We start from the raw sequence: 13873 nt of genomic DNA on the forward strand, positions 1-13873 counted from the left end.
GTATTGGGATTAAAATCCTGAGTGTCAGTCAATCTAGTCTCTCTGAGGGCAGATGGAATGAGTTTCTCCCCCCCCCCCACCACCACTATCTTCTTAAAGTGTTGATAACACAGCACCTCTGCTCAGTGACAAAACAGCCCTTCGATCCCTAGGTGGAAAAGGACCAGGTTGAGACATGTGTTGGGTGAGTTTTCTTGGGAGCCACAAATCCTAAAATGTTGAACCCAGAGGCGGCCTACAACATGCTCAGAGACACACCAGCTTCATTTCAGACTTCAGGGAAGCAAGGCAGATGGGTCAAAATGCAAATGCCTCTTCTGTTTCTAGAGAGTTCTTCCCCACCGAGTCCTGTAACCTGTTGCTGTTGAGTTGATTCTGACTCATAGCAACCCTACAGGACAGAGTAGAACTGCCCCGTATGGTTTCCAAGAAGGGACTGGTGGATTCAAACTGCTGACCTTTTGGTTAGCAGCCAGATTCTGTGGGAGCGTGTTATTACTCAGGACCCAGAAACTCACCCTCTGAGAGGGTCAGTGACTAACACAGAGCCGCCTGGCTGAGAGGTCAGACCTGGGCCTCTGCAGAACAGCTGGAACCACATGAATCAGAGTTAAGGACCAAGGGCTGGGATGTTGGTTGAAGTTACTGTGTGCCTGGCTGTGAGTCAGGTGTTGCCCCCTTTTTACAGGTGAGAAAACAGAGTCTCAGAGAGGTTGCAACTCTCTTTTTCTCCTGCCGCCCCTTGAATGACAAACTCAAAGAGAGGGAAAACTGTTAGTCAGTCATGATTAGGTTTCTCTGGCCACGGCTTGTCACTCTGGTTTGAGCAAACTGCTCTTTCTTCGGTAAAACCCCCACTGTCCTGCATAACTGTTGGTGGATTTGACCTTTGGCACATCTTATGTTTAAGGCCAGGGAGGTGCATGTGGGGCCAAGGGACGGGAGAGAGTGGGTGGGGAGGGGAGGGCAGACAGCTAGGGCACAGGAGGCCAAGGCCAGCAGGGTGGGCTCTGGCCCCTTGGCGCCTGGTCACTATACCCACAGCTGCCTACTTGGGAGCCCTGGCCAGGCCCACCCTCTGCAGGGCCCCTAGGTGGGGAGGGGGTGGTGGTGGAGGCAGAGGGTGTTTGAGGTCCAGGCCAAGTGGTGCTCACACCCATGTTGGGCCCAAGGGGTGGCCTGGGGGGATGGCCTGGAGCCTCCAAGTCCAGAAAACAGGGAGGCCACCCCTTTCCACAGTAGCCCCTCACTCGTCCTGTTTCCAAATCACAGCTTCTAGATGATTCTCTCAGTGATGCTGAAGTAGAGGAGGCCAGACCTGCACATAGGGCAGAGAACCCACCGGTCATCCTAGTGCCGGGTGATGTGGCTTCATGATGTCTCAGACTGGAGTTCCCACCCAAGAGCAGGTCTGCAATGGAATGGGCCAACAGAGCATTCCATAAGCAAAGGATATAAGACAGAGAGAAAATGCCAGAATGTATCACACAGTTTTGTTTTAGGAAACCTGCATTTATTTTATGCTTGTGTGCACATAATACATTTGTGTCTTGGGCCTCTGCCAAATAGTCTTCTTATCATAAGGTCTGGTCTAAAGTACTGTAAACCCTGCCTAGACATCCACTTCTCGGGGCCAGGCATTCACTTCTTTCCACCCACACCGGTCCTTATGACCCACCTGGTATTCATTAATGACCATAAGCACTGACACTGCTGCATGCTGACCCCCCTGTGCAGAACCTTCGATGTACAACCTCACCTTCTCTTCCTTCCCAGAGACCCTGCTCGCCCCACCCCACTGAAGCTAAGAGACTGAGCACTCCAACCACTGCCTCCATCCCACCTGCAGAGGACAGAGAAGCCAGGTTCTCAGTCCAGGTGGCCGTTGCTAGGTGGGTCTCCGCCATCCCTGCCATGAAGGAGCAAGCACAAGAAGACATCAAGGGTGAGTGTTGTATGTACGTGTGTGGGTGCGTGCATGTTATATACATCATACATGTTGTATGTGCACGTATCTGTACATAGTCCTGGCTGTTTGTCATCTGTGCCCTTGCTGGGGCTGGTGCCGAGTACATGGCACCCAAACAGGAATGGGAGGTGAGTTTGGGAGCTCTGGGACTTTGTAGGATTGAGAAGGTGGAGCTGGTCAGCCCCACTCCAGCGATAACAACAAGAACAAAACCCACTTTCTTGCTGCCCCCCAACTCCCCTCAAGGTGCAGTCCAGGGTGCTGGCAGTTGGGGATACCTGCATCCCACAGAGCTGGGTCATGTGGGAGCGGACGGGGTCCCTGCAGTTGAAATGGCTGCACCTAGGACTGCCGGCTCCTAGCTGTGATGATGGCACGTCCCTCCTCTCGAGGGGGCACATGGGGCTGGGCTTGCTGCAGGTGGTGGCCCAGGCAGAGGGCCCAGGAGAGCTTCTGGGAAAGCCCAGGGTCGAAGGTGAGCTGAGCCAGGAAAGTGGAAACAAGGAAAGGAGATTTCAAAGGAAGAACTGTCAACTGAGAATGAGAGAGAAGTCAGGATTGACTTTTTAATTTTTAAATGTCTGTTTTCTGATATAAAAGTAATACATGGTCATTGTAGAAAACTTAAAAAATGCAGAGAAGGAGAAGTAAGAAGGTAAAAACCACTTAGGATTCTACCACCCAGGCATAACCAATGTGTGCTGCTAAAAGGCAGTCAGAAAGAAAATGCCAGAATGGGTCACACACAGTAAGTTTCATTTTATGAAACTTCCATTTTGTTACCTGCGTGTGTGCACATAATACATTTGTGTCCCGGGTCTCCATCAAATATTTTGAATGTTTTATCCTAATTACCCTTCTCTCGCTCCCCCATGTCAGATAAAATATCTTAGATATCGGTCAACATGATGGAAAAGTTCTACTCATTTTATTTTTGATTCATTGCTCCCCCATTGGTGATATCTTAGTTGATTTATTCTAGATAGATCATTTCGTCTCTGTCAAAACAGGCTTAGCCCCTGCAAAGGTGAAGCCCTTCTCGGCATCCTCCTCTGAGCTGTGCAGGAAACCCTCCCCTCTTTGGCAACATTACCCAGTCTTTTAAAGTGCTTCCTGGATCCTGGATTATCCCGTAGAGGAGATCATGGAGTGGCTGCATCAAAGGTCAGCAGCATTTTCGGAGCAGCAGATATGCAACAGCAAAGTGACGCTAGCCATGGACTTTTAATGCTTGCACCTCAGGGCTTCCTGGCAAGCCCGAGCGTCAGGACCAGGGGCTGAGAGGATCCCTCTTTTAATGTCTATAAGAGCACACACGTAGCACTCACCAGGTGACAGGCATTGTTCCAGAATGTTCCAGATATTACATAGCCGTTTCACCCTCAGCAACAACCCACAGGAGAGGTACTGTTATTACTCTAATTTCACAGGTGCACAAACTGAAGCCCAGAGGGATTGAGTGGCTTGCCCTGCAGAGCATAGCCAGCAGGTGACCAAGTCAGGCTCAAGCCCAGGCAACTTGGCTCAAGTCTAGGCCTAACCCTTTTACACTGCTGCCATGGGTATGGGTGGTGTCTTGGGCTAGGTTCTCCAGAGAACAAACCAGTGAAGTGTATAAATACATATATATTAAGGAAATTGCTCACACCGTTGTAGAGGCTGGAACATTGGTCAGACTGGAGGCTTCTCCTGTAGCCACAGGAGCTGGTAAACCCAAGATTGGCCAGTCAGATAGCAGGTCTACGGCTCACAGGCTGCAAAGACTGACAAATCCCAAGGTCAGCAGGTGAGAGGGCAGGTAAGCTACTAGCTCAAGTCCCAAGAACCAGAGGTCAGATGAACAGAAGCCAGCTGCAGGATCCAGGGCGAGCAAAAGCTCAGGAGCCTTTCCAGAAAGTCCACTTATATTGGATGCAGGCCACACCTCCAAGGAAACTCCCTTTTGACTGATTGGCTATTCACAGCAGATCCCATCAAGGAGGCCATCACATTATATCAAATCTCATCATGGAAGTGATCACATCATCATGCGACTGCCAAACTACATCATAACTGCCAAACCACTGAGAATCATGGACCAGCCAAGTTGACACACAACCTTAATGATCACAGAGGACGTCTCACCCCTTTCCTTCACATGGGTGCCAGTGAGGGTCACTGGGAAGAGATACCCCAGAAAGGTGTCTTTTGCGGGTGGGGACTCAGGGACATCCACCTGAGTTCTGGAATAAGGAATCAGAACCAATGTCAGGAACTTAACTTTTCAGCCTCCAAATCAAACTTTCCAGAGCCACTGAGGGTCATTCCGGAAGCTATGCCTCAAGCCATCTGAGTTATTCAGTCCACATCCAGGAAAGACAGGGATCCCAGAGCCCCCAGGGCAGGACTTCACCAGCAACCATGGTCATGAAAGCGACCCTTTGGGAGCCTCAGTGTCTCACATTTCCAGGTACGAAACAGACAACTGTCTCCTACATGCAGCCTACATGGTCCCACAAGAGGTGTGAGCCTGCTCTTGTGAAGGTGCCTGGCACCCTGCAGGGGGCGCCCTTTCTGTCCCAGCGCCTCAGTGGGCTGTGATCCTGTCCACTCGTGGAAGATTGCCCATCAGGACTGGGCTCCTAGTGCCATCTCCTTCTCTAGGCCCACTGTCGAGTCCCCACACCCAGCATGTGGCAGGGACCCAGCACCTCTTTATGGGATAAATTCTGGATGTGAGTAAGGCTCTCATGACTCAGTTTCCCTGGGTAGCTCACGAGAGCCAAGGACACCTGGGTGAGTGGACAGAGTGGTGTGTGGGGGCTCAGAGGGAAGCGGGGGAAGGATATTTGCAACCCTGGACTCCCCGTACACATAAGCTACCCAAATAACATCGCCACAACTATTTTAGGTGGGCGCTGCTTATATTCTACAGACAGGAAGTGGAGGTTCTGGAAGGCTGCAACTGGCCGAGGGGTGGCTGGAGTTCCTGCCCAGCCCTACTTCTCCTCTAGTGCACGCCCCGACCTGAGCTTGGTGGCAGGCTCTAACTGGTTAAACCTGAGGAAGGAAGCCCCCTCAGAGGGTGACTCTCTTGGAGCTGCAGGCTGGCGAGCCCCCCAGGAAGGACATCCTGAATTCCCTGCTAGCAGGTGCCCTCCTCTGCCGCCTGGGGAGAAAGTCAGGAGGGTTAACCAAAGCCAGCACACCCTTGTCAGTCAGCGCCAGCATCTGACCACACAGGCTAGTGTCTTAGGGAGAAGGGAGGAAAGAAAACCAGAGGGGGGCCGGGGCTTGTTCCCCCTGAGGACAGCAGCCACGTCCCCAAATACAGGAGACTGATGGAACCGCTCCCTCTCAGCCAGGCAAGAGCAGGGTTAAGTGTGTGTGAAAGAGGAGAGGGGATCCCGGCCGCCTGGAACTTGAAACTTCCCAGCTGAGCGCGGACCAGTCTGCGAAGAGCAGACTCAGACACCAAGCCCGCAGCCCCTGGGGTCACGGGACGTCAGGGGATGCATGTAGACAGCTGTCCTGCCACAGGCCACACGCAAGACCCGCGACACCACGCCACCGCACCCGCAGGGTAAGTGCTGACTCGGCGGGTCAGTGGCTCTGGCCCTATCCGTGTTGGGGACGTGGCCCTTTGGGACATCGGAAGTTAAGTGTTTGCATTAGGAGTTCGGATTTGATGCGATTTGGGCAATCTGTATAATTATTATTAATACATTCGAACTGGCAACCAAATCCTGTGGAAAAATGCAGTCTGGGAACATCTTTAGGGCAAAACAAAGCATTTTGTTTTCCTGTTGAAAATTCAAAGTGCTGAGCCAAATGCCAAGAGCTGAAAAGGCAGGCTCGTTTGGTGGGTCTAGCGGTCTGTCTGCCACCTCTGATCTGCGCGATGAGGGGCTTCTACCGTAATGAGTTCACTGCGCACTGCGTTCTTTCCTCCCTGTGGTCCGTTCCAGGAATAGACCTTGCTCTCAGTACTGGGCTCGAGTGGGCCGCGAACACACTCAATTAGTGACGCGTTTCGCTACATGTGCATCTCATTTCAGTGTTTTTGACAAGGTGTGGGGGGCAGGTCTGGGTCCTCACCCTCAGCCAGGGTGACTTGTGGGGCGGAACGGCTGTGTGGGATCCCCAGTTGGCAATTGAACACGATCTCGATTAAGCATACGTGACTGATAACCATCAGCGTTTATGACGTCTGTACGCACTAGCCTTTTCACAGTAGTTTTGTCTGAACAGGTTTCAAAGCAGGTCTCTTCCTGGTACTTACTCGATGTGTCGTCTGGTTTCCATTACGAAGTCGGAGGCGAGCGAAAGTGACAGCTGCGGTTTCTGAACATAAACTTCCTGAAACCCCCTTGGAAGATTCTCCCGTAATACACAGACGGCCCCAAGCCCGTGTGTGGAGAGATTAGCCTGTAGGAGCTGCTGCTTCGCTGGGCTTGGTGGGCATGAAGGCTGGTGGCCCCAAATTGTGAACGGCAATTGCAAGAGGGCTCTGAGCCGATGGGGCGGGAAGTAAAATGGGTGAGGTCTGCTGAAGGCCCATTTCAGAAGCTACGTTTCTCCCCAAATGTCATTCTACTCTGTTCAGAAATCTGGCATGATGTAAAATGCTGGTGAACTGTCCCCACGTGTTGGCGGTTTCTTATGTCTCCCAGCGCCTAAGCAGTAACAACAGGAGAGAGGGCATAGGTGGAATTTTGGTTTTGAAAAACATTGGCAGGATTCCTCGCTCTGATGTTGATGGCTTCAGAATGCGACACTTTCTGACTGCCCGTGGGCCTCGCGTCCAGCCTGTCCCCTTGGTGGTCAGATTGCTCCTGCTGTCGTCCCAGCGTTGAATTCTGATAAGAGATTTCTTCCAGACAGGGCACTTGGTTTAAGCTGTGAAGTGTGAGGCGCTAGGGCTCCGGGGCGTTGGCTGTGAGGGCGGGTCGCACACTCCCAGGGTGTGGTTGCTGAGCCTTGCTGACAGCCTGTGCCTGGTGGCCATGACCCCAGAAAGGGACAGTGACTCAGCACCGCAGGTGGGGAATGTGTATGCTCACGGCTTTTCTTTAAGTGGGGTCCTAACTAGAAGATGTCCAAAGACTCTCCAACTCTTTAGATCTCAGTGGACGATGTTCTGCTTACATGATCTGTGTGGCTCCTATCTCTGAAAGTCTAAGGTTCTTCCACCCAGAGAATGAAGCCATCTTCATTTGCTCAACTGTCCTCCCTGTAGCCACTGGGTGGGTAGTTTCTAGTGGCTTTGCCTTCCTCTCCTTCCCTTCTTTTCCCTTCCTTTTCTTCCTTCCTTAGATGATGTTATGGACTGAATTGTCCAGCCCCTAAAATATATGTTGAAGTCCTAACCCCAGTACCTGTGAATGTGACCTTGTTTGGAAATAGTGTCTCTGAAGATGTTAAAATGGGGTCATACTGGATGGAGTAGGGTGGGTCGCAATCCCATCTGAGTGGTGGCCTATAAAAGAGGAGAACAGACAAACACACAGAGGGAAGGACACTCTGTAAAGATGGAGGCAGAGACTGGAGTGATGCAACCACAAACCAAGGAACACCTGAGGCCACCAGAAGCTGGAAGAGGCAAGGAAGGATCTTCCCGTAGAACCTTCAGAGGGAGCATGGCCCTGCCAACACCCTGAATTTGATCTCCCAGCCTCTAGGACTCTGAGGCAATACATTTCTTATGTGCCCCCTAGTTTGAGGTACTTTGTGATGGCAGCCCTAGGAAATGATAGAATGCAGCAATAATAGCTACAAGGATGGACATTGGAAGGTGTTTGGTCTCTATTCTTCACTGCAAGCAGACTTGAGTTCTTCCACTTTTTGAGGCTGCTGGTGCCACTTCTGGAGAGAGTGACTAGGACACTCTTCTCATCTCATTCCCCCCTTCCAGGACCCACCTCGTGGGACCCAGCCTGAGAACCCCACATTGGGCTGGAGCTCTTGAGAACTCCTTGCAGGCTGCTCTCATGGCTGTAATTTGCATCCTTGCCCTCTTTCACCTCCCCAAAGCCCCCACTGCCTAATCCTTGGGTGGGCATGCCAGGGGAGGGTGATGGCCTGTTTGCATTTCTCCTGCAGCCAATGTGCTTTTATCCAATGGGAATCAAGAGATCCTGCCTCCGTGGCCAAGTCTGTAATGGGTGGACACAATTCTCAGGCCCTGGTCCATGTGGGCTGCTTGAGTGCACACGTGCCACAAGTAATTACCTTGTTAGTGACCATCAACTTCCTGCATCCGAGCATCTCCGAGCTGCTCTTCAAGGAACTGGAATTTTGTTGGGTCTACCGTATGTGGGGCTCTTTGTGGGTGGGTTTTAATCCTCACAAGAGCCCTAAACAGCTCAGGAGGGCAAGTAGTCTTAACCCTTTTTTATGGTCAAGGGAACTGAACCGCAGAAAGGTTATGGAACTTGCCAAGGTCACCTGGCCAGGCAGCTGTTGAGCCAGCATGACAACTTAGCACCGTCTGCCTCTGAAGTCCTCTGCCTCCCAGATAGTATCTTTTTTTGGTAACAGCTTTATTGAGACATAACTCACATACCATACCATTCACCCAAGTAAAGTATACAGCTCAGTAGGCTTTAGTATATTCATGGGGTGGTGCAAACATCACCGCTCTCTAGTTCCTAAAGATTTTTAACCCCCTCAAAAGATACCCTGCACTCCTTGCAATCACCCCCTCCCTAGAGGGAGTTTCTATGGATTTGCCCATCCTGGATACTTCCTATAAATGGAATCATACAGTATGTGGTCCTTTGTGTCCGGCCCATTTCACTTAGCATAATGTTTTCAAGGGTCATCCCCATTGTAGCATGGATCATTCCCAAATGACATCTTTCTTAGCTGTTCTTGTTCAAGCCTACGAAGACCTTTTAAGACTCATTAGGAAACTTGAGCTTCCCTTGCTTTGCCTTCATCCAGCTTGGACAGCTGAACCTTCTCCCGGTGACCCCATCTCCTACCACGTTCCCATGTCACTAAAAACCCCCTCTTGGCTAACTCTTTCTTCTCCTGGGTAAACACAGGTGACTGTAAACACCTGGAGGCCTTCAGCTATACTTTATGTAGCAGTAAACTGCTGTTCACTCTCAGTACATTGACCCTAGAGCTGGAGAGGACACTTCTGGGTATTAGGAGAAATGTTGACCCTTGAAACCATAAAAGTCCTCTGTAGTGCCTATGGCATTTCCAGGAAGTCCTTCAAATAGTTTGTATTTGAAAGCCAACAGAGAGAATCTCAGGCAAGATTAGCAAGTAGGTGTCAACTTGAATGAGTATAAATATTGACTGTCCAAAGTATCAGGCTGTAAAGGATTCTGAAGCTCTATCTGGGCTCATGGGAAAGATTTCCATGATTGATTTGTGATGTCTACTGTGGACTGGGGAAGGGGAGACCAGGAAGTGTGCTGTGTGGTGGCATCTGGTGTAAATTAGGGGAGAAGGGAGAAGTCTCTGGATCCCAGGAGTTAGGGCTGGAGCACTCTCTGAAGGCGTGTGATCACACCTCCTTGTGTGGGGTGGGGGGGAGTGTCCTTAGACCGACCCTGCATGGGAACAGGCTGCACCATTCCTGATTGCAGGCAAGGGAGTCTCCTTGTGGGCCAGCAATCAGAGTGCATGAGGAAGTCATCGCCCAGGTCAGCTACCTCTGAGTAATCGAGGATTGAAAAACCAGAATCAGTTGCCTCACCACATCTGGCAATATTTGGCCAGCACAATGCATTTCCTCCTTGGCTAGCCGAGTCCCTCTGGAGGGAGACAGTGTGGCCGGGTGCCAGCCTCCCACCACATGCCCCCCACACCTCTGGAGTCAGCGCATTGCCGAGGAATTACGAGCTCATCTTCTTCCTCTCTTAGGTTGCTCCTGCCTCCCCAGGTCGCCCCTGTTCATAATTAACACACAGGACTTGGCAGATGGGCGCTCCCAAAGGAGTTTTTCCTCATCTGAGAGTGAGTTCAGTACAATGAACTCCCACAGAGGAGAACCCTTGCCGGACAGGGAAGAACCCTGTGTACTTTCTCGAGGGAGTAGGGTGTCTGCACGCTGGCTGCCAGTGTTCTGGAACTTTCTTTCAGTGTCGCATTCTTTATCTCTTTGATTTGTTTGCATCTCCTGCCTGATTCATTTCTTCTGTAAGGTCAGACTTTTCCCTTAATAACTCAGACAGCAATCGTGACTGGAGGAGTAGCCAGTCAGTCTCCTCGTGTCGGGAGCAGCCAGGATTTTCTCTTTTACTGATGTTGCACCTGAAAGTCACCCGTCTTCTCTGGCCTTGCCAGATGTGTCCACGTTTATTCTGTAGTGTGGGGGCAGAAACAATCAGGCTGGTCCAAGACCCCTTTCCTCCCTGGGCGATGTAAATTTTCACTTGTGCAGGCTGGGATGGGGGCGGGGATGCACAGCCACAGTGTGAACACTTGTTGGTCACCAACACTGCTGGGGGCAGTGGGTCACTCCCTTTTATTGACAGCATTGACCATGGTGTGGATTTACCCAAGGCCACTGTTCTTAGGCAGGGAGCAATACCACCCAGCTGCTTCTGGTAAGGTCAGTCTCTGGAGTGTTGTTCAGTAGAGACAGCTCCTCTAAATATCACAAGGTCAACTCACTACTGCTGACAATCATCAATAATAATCAGTAATAGTGACATGACTTCCACTTCTGCTGTCTGCCTGCCAGCCCCCTGGGTGAGCAAGGGCCTTCCACCTCTCTGCTCTCTCTGGCCTAGGAGGCAAGTACTATTACTTTCCCTGTTTTAAGATGAGGTGACTATGATTGGCAGAATATTGAACCTGCAAAAGATGTTCACTACCAAAACGTCAAAACCTTTGAATATGGTACCTTATGTGGCAAAGGGGATTTGTAAATGCAATTAAGTTCAGAATCCTTAGGTGGAGGGAATATCCTGGTGTCTTAGTTATCTAGGTCTGCTATAGCAGAAAAACCACAACTGCAACAAAGAGAAATTTATTTTTTTTACAGTTTATGAGGCTAGAAGTCCAAATTCAATGTGCTGGCTCTAGAGGAAGGCTTTCTCACTCTGTCAGTTCTAGAAGAAAGTCCTTATCTCATTGAGCTTCTGCTCTTGGTCAATCTTCAAGTGACATGGCATCTCTCTTCCCCCATCTCTCCTCTGTTCCCTTGTTTAATCTCTTTTATATCTCAAAAGAGATTGACTCAAGATATACCCTACACAAATCCTGCCTCATTAACATAGCAAAGATAACCATTTCCAAATGGGATTATAGCCACAGGCATAGGTGTTAGGATTTACAACACATATTTTGGGGGGACACAGTTCAATCCATAATATTCCACCCGTTGGCCCCACCAATTCATGTTCTTGCCATATGCAAAACACATTCAGCCCATCACATCATCATGAAAGTCTTAAATCAATTCCTCTTCTGAACCGTCTAAATCAAATATGGGTGAGAATTTAGGTATATTCCATTCTGGGGCAAAATTCCTCTTCATTTGTGAACCCGTGAAATCTAGAATACAAGTTATCTATTTCCAAAGTATAATGGTAGGACAGGCACGGTGTAGATATTTCTATTACAAATTGGAGAAATTGGAGGAAAAGATGGGAAAATGGGCACCAAGCAAGTCCAAAAACCCAGCAGGACACATTACACTAGCTCTAAAGACTTGAAAATAATCCTTTGTTCTCTAAGATCGTCTGGGCAATGGCCCTGTCCTCCAGACTCTGGGTGTTGGTCACGCCCTCTGGATTCTGGGTGGAGGCCTCTCAGCCCTGAGTTTCAGCTTCATCTTCCAGGCCCTCTGGGATGGCAACTCTGCTCCCTCAGCTTTGGGTGGCCCCATTCTCTTAGTCCATCTGAGTGGTAACCCCACCCCCTTGGCCCTGGTAGGCCCCATTCTTCTGCTCCTCGGGCATGGCAGCTCTACTCCCTCAGCTTTGGGCAGTGGCTTCATCCCCCTGGCACACCTTAACGGCAGCTCCACACACAAGAACCAAGTTAGTGAAAATCCGACTCTTTGAAACCTAAGAGGCTGTGGCCCCACCCTTTGATATCCAGGAAACCATGGGACCCCCCACTTTGGAACAGAGAAGGCCCTGCTTTCCGTGCTCCTTCAAACAGTTGTGCTGATCTCCAAGCTGCTCCAGGGATGGTCCTTTTCTTTTCATGGAGGACAACAGATGTAGCTCCTTTGGCCTGTTTTCTGCCTGTAGAATTCCAAGAGGCAGACAGTGTTCTTTCCTTTCCCGCTTTCTCTGTCCCCTTCAGTCTAAGCTGATTGGTTTTCTGCTGTGGTAGTTGGTTAGATCCATCAGTCACAGGCTTAGTCTCTTTAACAAAAGATTGTATAGCTGTGTCCTTGGTGTAAATTCTAGGACACGTGTCTTAGTTTGTACAATAGAATTTTCCAAATCTTTGTTTTCATTTTGCACAGTACATTTTTAAGTCCATCTCTTTCCTCTCTCAATTTGCTATTAGTGGCAAGGAGAAACCATGCAGCCCCTTTAAGATCTTGCTTAGAAATTTCCTCAACTAAATATCCCAGCTCATCACCTACAAGTTCTACCTTTCACCAAACATTTGAACATAATTCAGACAGGTTCCTTGGACTGCATAAAAAGCATCACCTTTCCTCCATTGTCCGATCACATGTTCATCATTTTCCTTTAAAGCCTCCCCAGAAGCCCATCTAACACCCACGTTTCTAGTAACATTCTGTTCCTGGTGCCATATGTATTTTCTAAGATGACAGAGACTTTCTCTATAACTCTCCTCACTTTTTTCTGAGTCCTCACCAGAATTGTCTTTGACATCTGTAATTCTACCAACAGTCTTTAAGGCAATCTTAGCTTTTACTATTAGACATCTAAAAACTCTTCCAGCCTCCTCCCATTACCCAATTCCACTTCCACATTTTAGGTATCTGTTAGAACAGCACCCCACTCTTTCAGTACCAAATTCTGTCTTAGTTATTTGGTGTTGTTATAACAGATATACAACAAGTAGGGGCTTTAACAAACAAATTTATTTTCTTACAGTTTAGGAGGCTAGAAGTCTGAATTCAGGGTGCCACCTCTAGGGGAAGGCTTTCTGTCTCTGTCGGCTCCGGAGGAAAGTCCTTGTCTTTGAGCTTCTGCTCCTGGGCAATCTTCATGTGGCTTGGCATCTCTCTTTCTCCCACCTCTGTTATGCTGGCTTGTTTAATCTTTTTTATATCTCAAGAGAAATGGACTGGAAATACACCCTACAGTAATCTTTCCTCATTAACATAACAGACAGTCCATACCCAAATGGGATTATAACCAAAAAAAAAAAAAAGGGCAGTATTTACAACACATAGTTCTGGGGAACAATTTCAATCCATAATACCCGGGCTATACAGTTGGGCCCCAAATGTCATCACAAGACCCTTGTTAAGAGAAAGGCGGCAGGAGATTAGAGACAGAAGAGAAGAAACCATGTGATAAGGAAGCAGAGATTGGAGTGCTACGGCCACAAGCCAAGGAACTACAGCAGCCACCAGAAGCTGGGAGAGACGAGGAATAATCCTCCCCTGGAGCCTCCAGAAGGAACCAGACCTCCTAACACCTTGATCTCACCCCAATGAGACTAGCATTGGACTTTGGCCCTAGGACTGACAGGGTGAATCTTTGTTGTTTTAAGCCACTAGGTTTGTGGTGGTTTGTTCCAGCAGCCACAGGAAACTCATACTGTGACTGAGCCTCAGAGAGCTTAAGTAACACGCCAAGATCATCAGCTGACAAGCAGATTAGAATGCAAGTTTCACTGAGCCCAGGGTCCAAGCTCCTCAGCAGGATTTCATGTCTTTGGAGATAGATGAAGGCTGAAGGAGAGAGAGAGGGCCTTTCCTCTAAGATTTTTGCTTCCTTTCTCCAAGAACAAATGAGGCTATTT

At 49.4% G+C, this 13873-nt stretch overlaps 1 protein-coding gene across 3 annotated transcripts in view; it reads left to right on the forward strand.

Annotated features, from left to right (window-relative positions):
• Positions 1 to 13873, forward strand: part of BANP (BTG3 associated nuclear protein) — a 260745-nt gene that overhangs the window by 111461 nt on the left and 135411 nt on the right. For 2 of the 3 annotated variants that reach the window (XR_007514665.1, XR_007514664.1), the window contains exon 14: positions 1777 to 1945. The gene's annotated coding sequence lies outside the window, so the exon portion shown is untranslated. Of the gene's footprint in view, positions 1 to 1776; positions 1946 to 2979; positions 3592 to 13873 lie in introns of those variants that run through there. The other variant, XR_007514666.1, reaches the window with a different exon arrangement.

The sequence above is a fragment of the Elephas maximus genome, chromosome 21, assembly GCF_024166365.1.
Source record: "Elephas maximus indicus isolate mEleMax1 chromosome 21, mEleMax1 primary haplotype, whole genome shotgun sequence".
Classification (NCBI taxonomy): Eukaryota; Metazoa; Chordata; class Mammalia; order Proboscidea; family Elephantidae; genus Elephas; species Elephas maximus.